Source organism: Phyllopteryx taeniolatus, chromosome 16 (genome assembly GCF_024500385.1).
Source record: "Phyllopteryx taeniolatus isolate TA_2022b chromosome 16, UOR_Ptae_1.2, whole genome shotgun sequence".
NCBI lineage: Eukaryota > Metazoa > Chordata > Actinopteri > Syngnathiformes > Syngnathidae > Phyllopteryx > Phyllopteryx taeniolatus.
Window position 1 is genome coordinate 17,718,429 of NC_084517.1, and position 12,889 is coordinate 17,731,317.

The window sequence follows — 12,889 nt, forward strand, 5'->3', positions numbered from 1 at the left end:
CAAACGCACGCGAGACTCTTTGTTCTGCTCTTATGCAAATCACATAACGGCGTACTGTACGTCCACGGTGTGTATCGAGCTCAAATCCGTCTTGTTGCGTTTGCGCCATTTTCGCTGCTACTTAAACGCTGTTAAACCGCCAGCTGCTTCCAGTGAATACGGTCCCTTGGTGATTTTCACAATAAATCAGCCCTCTTTAAATTTAAATCAACCGTCGAGAATCGGCGACCTTGCCGAGGCCCCTGTGGAAATGAAACACCTTCAAGGAAATCTCGAAACTTTTCTTGCTATTGCGGAGATTATAGGAACCCAGCGTGGCCCTCGACACAGAGGGCGCTGACGTTTTTCTGCACACGCTTCAAAAACAAAACAAAACAGTGACATTATAAAATTAAGTTATGTGTCGCACCTAAGGCTGCACTTCTGTACTGTTTCTTCTACGCATCTGCCAGATGATGTTCAAAAAAATGCAGAGTTTACAGTCAAAACGTGTTAACGCCCACTCGAGTGTTGTCGGCAGACTGGCAGCTGTCGATTCGCAGCGCCCGCTGCTCATCTTTTTCCTCATCTTCCTTCGCAAGTATCCAGCCTGGAGGAAAAAAAATAAAATAAATGCTATGGCAACTCTCAAGCGGGATAACACACAATCAGGCCTAATTGTCAGAGTATACCGATGATAATCGGGCCTAATTTGAGCCCCATTCCCGATCAAAGTCAGCAAATTGCTGAAGAAGAGATTATCGTGAGCGATTATCCTGTAGTGTGTGGTGTGTTCAGCTTGATTTTTCCGCCATGCAATCTGCTCAGAAAATGGCCAGGGCCGCCAATCGTAAATGTTAAAGTCCATGTCCAATTTCCAAACTGTGGCAGTTTTTTTGGGTGAGTAACAAATTACTGTAAATGCAACATTTAATTACAAAAGTGACGTAGTTGTAAGTCCTTTTTTTTATGTCCACAATTTTACCCCAAAACTGATTATTGCCATTATTTCCTAGGAGAAAAACACATCTTTGAAACAAAAGTAACTTTCAAGTAAAAAAACAAAAAAAAAAAAAAAGTGTTCCCGTAATGGATAATAAGTCATTTTTCTTAAACAACTTTTTTTTTCTTTCTAAATGCAGTATTGTGAAACATTTATTACACTCCACAGACTCTAAAATTGCCTCATAGAGAAAGCCAATTCATCGAGTCCTGAAAGAATTATTTCTATGTCGTGCGATGAAGTAGCTGAGGACATTATTTAATGAAGAGCATTATTCTATCCATCTTCAATGTGGTGAAGAAAACAGCGGATGATTTAATATGCTCATCTGCGTTCCTTTAGGGCAAACCTGTTTCCTCATGAGGCTTAAAACTAAACATGGAACACGCTGACTCCAAACGACCAAATGATTTCATTAACGGCAGGCCGTCTGACATTTACGTGATGAGAGAAGACGCAATGGGAGTCGCTTCGCAAATGAACATTGGCGTGACGGCGCGCTGGAGTAAATTAACTTTCAGCTAAGTCCTACAGAGAACATGACGACGGTGCGTTCCTTTTATCACGCAGCCCGTGGGATTAAGTTGAAATTAAGCATTTGTATAAGCCGCTGCTGCCGGTTTGTTGCATGCGTAATCATGCCTAGACCCATTGTGCTGTTATTAACTTATTTTAAAACACACAAGGATGCCAGAAGATTATTTTGTTAAAACTCATTCACTGCCATTGACGGCTTTTGAAGTCAAATATCCATGTTCACTGGGAGGGCTGGCAGTGAATGCACTAAAAGGGGTTGTCACATGTGGTTTTCAGTCGAAATGGTATTTGGCATTTATACAAATAAAGCTATACAATCTCAGTATTTCTTTTTTTAAATGTTTTATTTGAGACATAGTGGGAACTATATATTTTTTTATATTTTTAATCGCTTGTACAGTAAACCCCCACATACAGTTCGACATTTACAAATTTGTTTCTGGAACCTATCCTCTGTCATTCGCTGGCAAACTCTCCCATTCGCTGTTTTTGTGCTCACGATCGGAGATGAAACGAACGTTTGTTACATCCATTTTTCTATAGCACACGTATGTCCTCATAAGTGTGAGCTGGAGCCCTGTCCCAGCGACAGGCGGGGTCAACTGGACTAGTCGCGAGCCAATTGCAGGGCACGTACAGACAAACAAGCATTCACGCTAACATTCACAACTATGGACAATTTAGAGCCTTAAATGAATATAACATGCATGTTTTCAGATTTTGGGAGGTGTTGGAGTACCCAGAGAAAATCCCTGGGGAAATGACATTTGAACCCCAAAACCTCAGTACTGTGAAATAGACATGCTAACCACACTGCTGCCTGTGCAGGTTACACTGACAGAAAAAAAACTACATAAAGGAGCCCAGATTGGGACTAAAAATGTTGAAGCCAAAGTTCCTGCTACTTTTTTCTTCCTGCCCGTCATCATCATCTTTTTTGTGTATATTAGTTTCTGGATGCAACAAGTACAAAAAGTCAAGCACCCCTTAAAAGGCCATGGAAACAGCGGGCTACCTCGCTACCTCGCCACCTCGCCAACCTCGCTGTTAGCTAATTGCCGCTGACATTTAGCCCGAGCTGTTTAAATCAAAAGCGCTTCTTTCACATCGCTTACTTTTGTCTCGTCACAACAGGGGGGACGTTCCGGGCAAATACCATTTCTCGCTGCCGTTCGCTGAGCATCTCAATGTCTGGACAAAAAAAAAAAATGCTGCAATTATCCCGCTGTTTGCCTTGACAGCACTTTCCAAATAGTCCCTCTCAAGTGAAGGTTAAGGTCCCCGTCACCCCTTCTCACAAATCTCCAGGTGAAGGGGGTTCTTTGCTCCAACCGCTCTGGACTTCTTAAGCAGCTCTCAAGCTCATTAGCAAGCCCTCAGGATAACATCACCTTATCAGGTTATCGATTGCATGTTTGCATTGGCTGTGATGCAGCTAGCAGAAATCACCATAGAAGCACATAATCAAGTTATTCCTGTACTCACGTTGATTAGCTTAGCTTAATTAGCGATAGCTTCTGACCAGCTGTTTAGCCGACGGCGTCCACTAGATGTTGAACATTCAACAGAAAACTGCTCAATGAACGACAGACGTTACAAATTGTGCTGGCTTCGGCAACGGGTTTTCACGTGTTCCCGACTAGTTTGGCTGCGACTCCTACTGTCAAAAGCAAAACGTCTGCCGGGTTTGGCTAATAGCAGGGACGAGGATCCCTCAGCAAACTGACAGAACAAGGGAGCACCTAGAACGCGACCCAAAAAGCGACAAATAATTTGCAGTCATCCCTGTTGTTTGCCGGTGGCTCAAACTAACGCACAGTGGTGCGCTGCATCTGGTTCAAAGGTTTCCAAACTGGGCTCAAGATTCCACCTGTAAAGCACACAACCCACTCCAGGCCTTCAGGGCCGGAAATTAGCGGCGACAAATGTTGATTTCCATTTCCCGCAGCGCATCGTGTCCAGGCAAGATGGGAGTGTGCCATTTGCTGACATTTTGCTCCCGGTCATACTGCAGTGCCCGCATGCTCGGAATATTCCGCAGAACATTTGAAAAGTTTGCATCTCGATCGGGAATGCGGAGGAGCGAGGAGCACAGGGACACGTTTAGAAACACATTTGTAATGAAGATTGCTGAATAATTAACTCGCTAAGTATCCTGTTCAGATGCTGTGTGATGACGATGATGAGATTTCCGGGGAGCGAGCGAGCTGGCTTCCACTCAAGGTTAATTATTGGAAAATGTATCCCTTTGTTTACCAGACTATTTTACAAAGAGCAGTGGATAAATGCAAATCATGCATCAAGACAATCTATTATTGAAGAGATGTTTTTGTTTTTGAAATACTTTTTTTGTAGGGTGCTCTGAATTTCTCCCGCATTCATAATTTACATTTAAATCCGTCCCGGTGCTGCTACGTATTCTCATCTCATTTACTGTCATCGGCGCCATCGTAATCTCGCAGGAATCGACCATCAATGGATATTCTTATCTGTTATACGATAGGAGGGGTTGCTTGGTTGTGGCCATGGCAACACACGAAATAATGTATCTGGGATGTCACTTTCTGTTTTTGGTTTAAAGATTGAGATCCTGCTATGTTTGCCACTTCTCCTGAAGCTATGGCAACACCACTCGTGTCGAAATATCGTATTCTAAAAAATTGATCGCTCAATTGTCTGCCCGGTTTTCAGTGTTTCCACAAAGGCTGTATGCATTCATCCCGGCACTTCCCATGCACAGATAACGTCGGGTGCAAGACAGAAGCATGAAAAAGGAGGGAGTGTGTTCGGGGGACTGGGCTTCAATCGTTCATCACATGGCCCTGCATCAGACTCAGACGCTCCGCGTGAAACACACAGGCATGTTTCTGCTCATTTGTTACAAGCTAAATTGATTTATTTCATACAAGTAGCGAGCATAAAGAGATGTTAACCAGTCAACTACAGCGCAAATCAATTAAAAGTACTTTCCCTTTGAAGATGTCTGGCAAATATGTTGTGGGGTCACCATCATCCCCTGACCTCAACCCTATTAAGAATCTGTGGAGAAACCTATGAGGGGGGAACGGCAGTATACTTCAAAACAGGAATACCCCGAGGTAATACTTTCCTTAAAGGAGATGCAGGTAGAAACTGTAGAACTCGATGGTAATGCGCAGAATAATGCGGTAAGATGTTGTCCAAGCTCCTGTTTGACTTTTGAGGCATATTTCTACCCTCCCAAACATTAGTTAAAATCCAAATTATAGCAGATATTCCACTTTAGTGCTTCCACTGTACAGTAGTGCCTTTATTTACGTATTTATTTGACAGAGACATTACAGTCAAACATAGTAACAAGCTGCATATAGTTTCTTCCACAACATTGCAGTACTATATAAAATATTCATCAAGAAGACCATACTATACAGTTGAATACATTACGATTGTGATGAATGGAAATGCCATTAATCGGTTACAGCCTCCCAAAACATGCAACATTTTTGTTATGTGTTTCTTGATAGGAAAAAAACGGGGTTCATAATATTGTGCTTTGTAAAAGCATATGGTAATGACATTATTAAATAGAATGCAATGAATGAAATCGTTTTTTGACATTTTGTGCTTCATTTAAATGGGCATTGTGCTGCTCCTTCTGGTGTGCACGCATTGGCCACAAGGCTGCAGTATAATACAGACAACTTCTTAGTAAGACACAGTAAAATGAGTTCTTCACAGAGGATACACAATATATGCCTGTGAGTACTGATGTATTATCTGTCTACATGTCCTACTACACACCATGACACTGATGTTATTGGTTAACCTGTCGTGTTTTTCATTATTTGCTAGCATTAAGCTAAACAGAAGCCCTTTTATGTGGTAGAATTGTCCAAAAAAAAAAAAACTGGCTGTGTGAACTTAGCCTTAGTGTGTCATTCATGAATATTTCCATTAATAGCTGATGTCTGTTGAATGCTCAGTAGCTCATATTTCGCTTACATAACAACCAGAGCACGCAAACTGTTTTATTTAATAAAAACTATGCTCTTACTAATCATCACATAATCATTTCTGAAAATAGTGGCCAGGGTGGTATTGGACCGAGTTATGCACTGACAGTATTATTTTTCTGTTTGAGGAAATAGAATATTTCCAAATTGTCAGTGTTGGGGAGCTGGTATAACATTTTCATGAAATTTGCTAAACCTGTTTCAGGTAACACAAAATGATGTCACTTTCCTGCTCATTACCTGCATTTCGTACACTATTTTACAAAATTCCCATAAATCTTCTTGATCGTTAATAAACTAAATAATACAGAACCAAATCACAAGCACGCCTGGCAAATGGTCGCAAGGACAAAATCTGCTTTTTCCATATACTCGTTAAACTGACAGGCATATACTATTAGCGTTAAGTTACGAAACAAAATTTAGAAAAAAAGTTTAAAAAAATAAAATATATTAAATTCAATCAATAAATTACAAAAAAAAATAAAATAATACATTTCCATCAAATGTCTGAGGGAGTCTACGGTGCAAGAAAAACAACATGAAAATAAAATGTAAAAAAATCTTAGAATAAAGTAAAAAAAAAATATGTGGTTATCCACTGTATTAAATTCTAAATTCATGACTTGTTCCCATCATTTTAAACAACATCATAGCATAGCAAAATGTAATACTTTCATGTATCGTATTAGCCACGAATGTCCCCGAGAGACTGGATTCTGATTCTGATTCTGGTGCTGCGATTGGCTGGCATCCACTTCCAGGCTGGAGCTCGCCTCTCACGCCTCGTCTGCCGGGACAAACTCCAGCACACGCGATGATGAGAATAAGCGGTATAGAAAATGAGCGGATGGATGCCGATAGTGATGATGCATTCACTTTCAATGGCGCAATCATTATCTGGAGCTCTCAGCACTCAAATAAACAGCATGGATAAGACTCAAATGCACAATGCGTGATGTCCACATGAGGCAGGAAAAAAAAAAAAAAAAAATCCTCTATTCATGGGTGAATTCATCTTCACGGTGAAGCTCAACTTCCTGCCGCCGTGTCACACGAAAGATGGCGTTTGAAGCGACTTGAAAGACGACGACTCGGCGTGCTCCCTCATCCGTGACCGAGTGCGGAGCTAATGAGGAAAGCCGCTATTTCCTCCAACCCGCCACCCCCCCCCCCCATTTTTTTAAGCTCCAAAACAGCCTTCAGACATATGCTAATTGTGTTTGCAGCACACTTGAAAAGCGTAATATTGTAAAATGAATACTCATCCAATTATTCTTAGTAGTGCTTTTCTTTTTTGATGAACTTGAAAAAGCATCCGATTCTCAAAAGCATGCATACAGTATTTACTGTATGATATGTAAAGTATTGTTCTAGTAGAGTCATCACACAATGCTGCTGACTAGTCTTGCTGCTTTTGTTCACATTCACGTCTGCATACCTACTGGAAACAGTTCACAAAGTTGAGTATAGCAATTTGTTCATAAAGTTGTCACTCCACTGCAGATTAGTTATTGTTACGTTTATTGATGTTTTACCTTTCTGCTACACACAGCGTTGCTGACTATTCTTGCCTCGTCGGACCATAGCACATTTTCCAGACTTCAAATCTTGAGGCGACGTCATTTCCCACGGCTCCCGCAGAGTGAGGAAAAGGCCAAGTTTTACGACACCTACCAGACTGTTCAAATGTACGAGGGATTGAATTGATTTGTTCTTTCAACGCTTTCAGTTGCTCAGTACTGTGTAAACATAACAGAAGACGTAGGGACATATTGATACAATCGATAGATGACTTCTCGATAGATCTATAATTCTTCTGCTCTTGACTGCAAACAATGCTGCTGACCATTCTAGCTGCTTTTGATCAGATTCATGTGTAAAGCATGCAAAGTATTCTTCCTAAGAATTCTGGTCACAGAGTATATTATTATTCACTTAAAGATGTCTCTCCACTTCTGATTATTTACTGATGTAGGTTTCATTTTCTGCTCACTTTCCTGTTACTGCTCTTGTCCACATTGACAGCTGCATAGTGGAAAAAATGTTGATGCACGATGACTCAACCATTTTCCCATAAAGGGCCCACATTGTTGAATTCCTGCCCCCAATCACTCGCGTTTTTCACGATATGGCCGAATCGTGACAAAAGTGAAATCTGCAGCCACTTCCTCAAACAAGGCCCCAAAACACAGCCTTACCTGTGCGCCTTTATGTGTTTGTGGGAGACAAATCGGTGTCTGTATGCTCCCGTGAGCCCACCAGAGCCATTATGATGATAGCATTTAATGCCTCTCCCCTCGCCCCCACCGCATTGTCCAGCCAGGATGCTCTCCCGACATGTTTCACCGACACGGCAGAGGGAAAGAATCTCATTGCAGGGACGGATTGCCGAGAGGCTCCAGCGGGCCTATAAATCATTGTTTAATCAGTGCGCTGGCCCGGAGTGAGGTTACACACGGAGAGCTCGCATTAGCGCCGCCGTCCTGCCGCTGTCGATGGCTCCGCCGCCACACTCATCCCTCCTAACTCCCGCCTGGATGCTGCAATTTCTTTCTCTCTTTTTTTTTGTTTAACTTCCTTCACAAATCTGTCCACAACGCAGCGCAATGACTCATGAGACCTCAGTTGAGTAAGCAAAGTATTCAAGTGATGCGAGTGTTTTGCCCCAATGCAAAACTTATTCCAGAAGAATACATAAAACTCCTTACGTCACTTATTAAAGTTAAAGCAGTGTTCTCTTGCTTTTATGTTTTGCACTTGACCATTAATGACAGTAAAGAATGGAAGGGGACATCGATGCATCTGTTTTCTAGATGCCACTTAGCTTTATAAAGCTGACTTTGGCCAAGAAATGGGGTACATTCTGGACTGGCGGTCAACCAATATATCAATGCATGCAAAAATCACTCATTTGGTGAGGCAACGACATGCGCAATACGTGTGCAGTTTATTTTCATGCTTAATTTAAGTGATCCTTCATAAAACTGATATTTGTAGTCAGATCTATTAAAGATTAGGCGAGGTTGGCGCTGATGCTGCATGATAAATACATCAAGCCACAACATAAGCATTAAAGTGCAAGACATCAGTTTGAAAAATTACAAAAAAATTTTTGTTGCATATATTAATTTACATACGATATTAGAGTTGTGAGCAATGTAACTCAAGTACAAACTTCAAGTGGTTTTAATAATTCAGAGCAGATATTGAATACGTATACCCAGTTCAAATGTATAATTACACATCACACGTGGTTCAACTCGCTTTCGTTTTCTCAGGCTTTGTGAGGGGGGCCCCCTGGTGGACAAACTGTGAATAACCTTTTAAAAACTATTTTTAACCTCCATTTTATGTGGCCATTAAAGTGACTTCATAGAGAAAAGAATCATAAGAGCTGTTTTAAGTATCCCTATTGAATAAGTCATTATTAAGCAGCACCTTTGGGCAATTCTTGGAATCATTTGAATCCCTGCTTGCTGCAGTGGCAAGTGGTTCCCAGTAGAGTGCGATGTTTTTCCACTCTGTCAGAGAAACATCCTTTAGGTCATGTCACTTCAAATAGAGGACAAAAACAAACATTTAAAGGCGAGATACATTACAGAAAATTGATTGTGCAAAATATTGACCGGCTTCGTTCCAGTGAAAGTGAACTCGGAATACTTCAGTATAAAAAGAGATTTGGGGAAATTTTGTGGGAACAGTTTAGGATGAATGAGCGGAGTCTGAGAGTCAGGCCTTCTCGTCATAAAAAGCAAGTCACAGGGTTGTTATCAAGACGGCTGGGAACTGGTTTAAATTGGCTGATGGGGTGTGGGGGTGGGGGGGGGGGGGGGTCACATTCAAGAAATCCAGTAAAAGTCAGACACACACATACACACAGAAAAAAAGAAACTTATAAAAGTTCCTAAATAGATGGCACGCAGTGCTTGTAAACCACCGAAGTTGAATACTCTCCACTAAATTACACTGGGGCGTTACCATGGCGACTGGCGGCGGGAAGCGGCCGCTCCATTGTCGTCGTGTTGCATTCAAAGACGCCTTGGGGGGTGGCTCGGTCGCCATTAATCAATTTGGCGGACGAAGCGGATGTGCGCGCCTCCTCCAAGACGGACAAGTCCATCGAGCGCAATGCTACGCGCACGTCACTACTAACCTCACATTGTTGCTTAGTTTGATGACATCATCTCACACGTTGTGTAACATCGAGCGTCCTTTGAACCACTAGCTTACAATTACCAACGCAAAGCGGCTTCATGGAGAATTCCGTGCCTTCAAATGATCTGCTACAATGAAGTAGCGTGCGCAAGGATTAAGCGAGTCATGGGAAGAGTAAAGGCGCTCATATGAAAGTGTGTGAAAATGTCAGCTTTGTCGGAATCGTGCGGCGCCACCTGTTGCTCGATCCATGTGTTGCGCCATTACAAGATAATTCGTATTCGAACCTTGTGACGAATAAAAATCAAAAACGAACCAACCATCTTTGAGTGGACAATAGTATTCAAAGGCCTCATGTTTCCATGCACGAGCATGGGAGGGAGGAGAAATTCACTTTGAACACACCCCACACCAAAAGATAATCTTCTGACGAGGGAAAATTGGGCCCGATTATCGCTATGTGCGCTCCCCCGCTTGAGTTGAGTTGGAGAAGTTCCCACACAAGCAGCCTGAGCAGAACGATTTTCCAGCAACTTTAATATACTTGGGTGCAATGTAATACATGGACCATGAGTAGAGTAGACATAAAGTACTTTTAGTGGCTGTGGATGGAAGTGTCAATTCGTGCAGTCGTGGAAAAGGATGACGTCTGTGTTTCCAGTACATTGGTTTTGCTTGATGGCGGACGTCAGCCAGCAGCCGGGGAACAAAATAGTTTTTGAATGAACGCCGGTAAATTGAATTCCCACCCCCGCCGAGTTCGCTGATGGAGAACGGACGCGTATCGACGGGCAGAAACGACGCGGTCACGGGGTCGATAATATTAATGGAGAGAGTAAAAAGACAAGATGTGGACAAGCGGGAGCGGCTGATGTTGTTCCAAAGGGGACCCTGGGCGAGCGGCGCTTTCATTTGGCCTATTTGTCTTCGTCCGTCATTGCACTTGACATTGTCCCTTGATCAATAAGCACGCAGCAAAGTAGTCAACATGACTAATGTGCTCATTTAGGAGCTTTAGCAGTTATTGATTATGATCGTGCTCTTGTCCTTGAACTGCACTTGCACTTGTTTATATGCCAAGAGCAGAGCTAATGTCCTTTTTTTTAACGAAACACCTACACGGTACAGGAAAGGTCACTGTGAGTAGAAGTCAAGCAGAAAATGATTTAAAAGCCAAAATAATGACAAAATAATTTAAAAGCCACCCCCCCAAAAAATTTTTTTAATAAATATTAAAACAGTACAACATATTACAATTGTAGCGGTTAAATACTTTTAAAACTAAATAACATTAAAAGTCTGAAAACTAAATTATATATAAAAACTTTTTAAAAATGCAATACAAATACCAAATATATAGTATAAAATACAATAAAACTAAAATGAATAACTGATCAAATGAAGGAAAAATATATCAAATAAAAAAGTACGATATAACACAAAATTACAAAGTAAAAATGAGTACAAATAAGAAAATGTAAAAAGACAAAACAAAGGTATAAAAATACTTAAATTATCAATTTATAATCTATAAAGTTAAATAAATATAAATGTAAAGTATGTTTAAAAATGATTTTAAACAATTTAAAAGAGCCAATATAAAAATAATTTAAAATGAAATAAAATTAGATTATATTATTTAAAACTTAAATTAAAATCAACTCAAATGTGTGGTATGAAAATCATTTTGCGACTCAAAATAAATGTAATAATAATCTGTAGTATAAAACAAATTAAAACACAAAAATACTTTAAGAAGAAAAATACTGTAAAAATACTTGTTTTCACCATCCATATACAAATGCTAAAAAACGAACGTGCCCCTGCCCTTGAACTGCACTTCACTTGTTAATATGCAAAGAACAGAGCTCACGTCCTTATCACAAGACCTATACAGCACAGTATAGGTCGCCATTAGGAGACACTGTGCACGTCCTGACGGGGAGTTACCCAGAAGCACTGACCTTTAAAGCAGGGATGCGAGTAAAGCATACAAAGCGGCGGTAATTACAGCCATCCTTTAAGCCTTCTGCTGAATAACACGCAGAGTGCCAAGAAAAGGCCGCAAACGTTTTCGAGCAAAAAGGCGGGCCGAACACAGCAGAGGAGGCACGCGGGGGATGTCGCGGGCTAAATGCGCTCTCGACTGGGGACAAGGGGGCCCACAAATGGGAGCTGCCCGGCTGGGGGCCTGTATACATAACACAGTGGTGCCTTGACATACAAATTGAATTGGTTCCGAGAGCACGCTCGTAACTCTTCCCCCGTTAAAATAAATGGAAATGCCGTTAATCTGTTCCAGGGGCACTCGTTGAGGAAACACTGTAAACGGTAAAATATAAATATTTATAGATTTAAAACGGTTTGAAATTGTAAAATTGTGTCTCCAGAAAGTCAACGTGCAATGTCGCTCAACAAAATCCTGAGGTTGGTGACGTCACAAAGCATGTGCTCCCCTTCCAGTGCAACAAAGACTTGCTTTACAGTTGTTCAAATGTAAAAAAAAAAAAAAAAAAAAAAAAAAAAAAAAAAATGTATGTTCTCAGGATATAACACAAACCAGCTTCCTCTTGATGTATATTAGATGTTAAAAGTAATGAATCTCTCAAAAGTGCATACAAATAACATATAATAAACCCCCTTGTGTAGTTTATTGTGCATTTTCTCTCTATTCATTCCCTTTTGTGGACTGCCGCAGCCGTGCGAGCGACCCCCCTTGACCCCAAATTGGGCCCAGCTGGGGTTTGGGTGACACCTACACACACACATACATCGCAGCGGTGTCTGCGATACAAACATTACATTTCCCTCCGCTCTGAGACGTCGAGTCTGGACCGGACAGCTTTATTTAATCTGCAAGTTGCCAACTCGCTCGTAGCACAGCAGGTGCTCGCTCGTTCAATCTGCAGGGGCTGCCACCAGGCGAGCAATGTGATTACGTGGAGATGTGCGCGTGCGCGTGCGCGTGCGCAAAGACGCTGACCGAGAGTGACGAAGCCCATGCGGACCTGCGCGGCCAGTGTGTCATCCGCGTTACACTTCTTTGGCGACGTGAGGCGACAAAGTCGATGAAAATGCTCTGCTGTCACGTTGACAAATATTAAACTGAAGTTAAAAAATATATATTTGTGATTTGTCATTTATACAGTAGAAACTGAATTAAAATGTGGTGGCATGGAAATACGGTAAAAACAAAAATGAATAAAAATATAAAAATTAA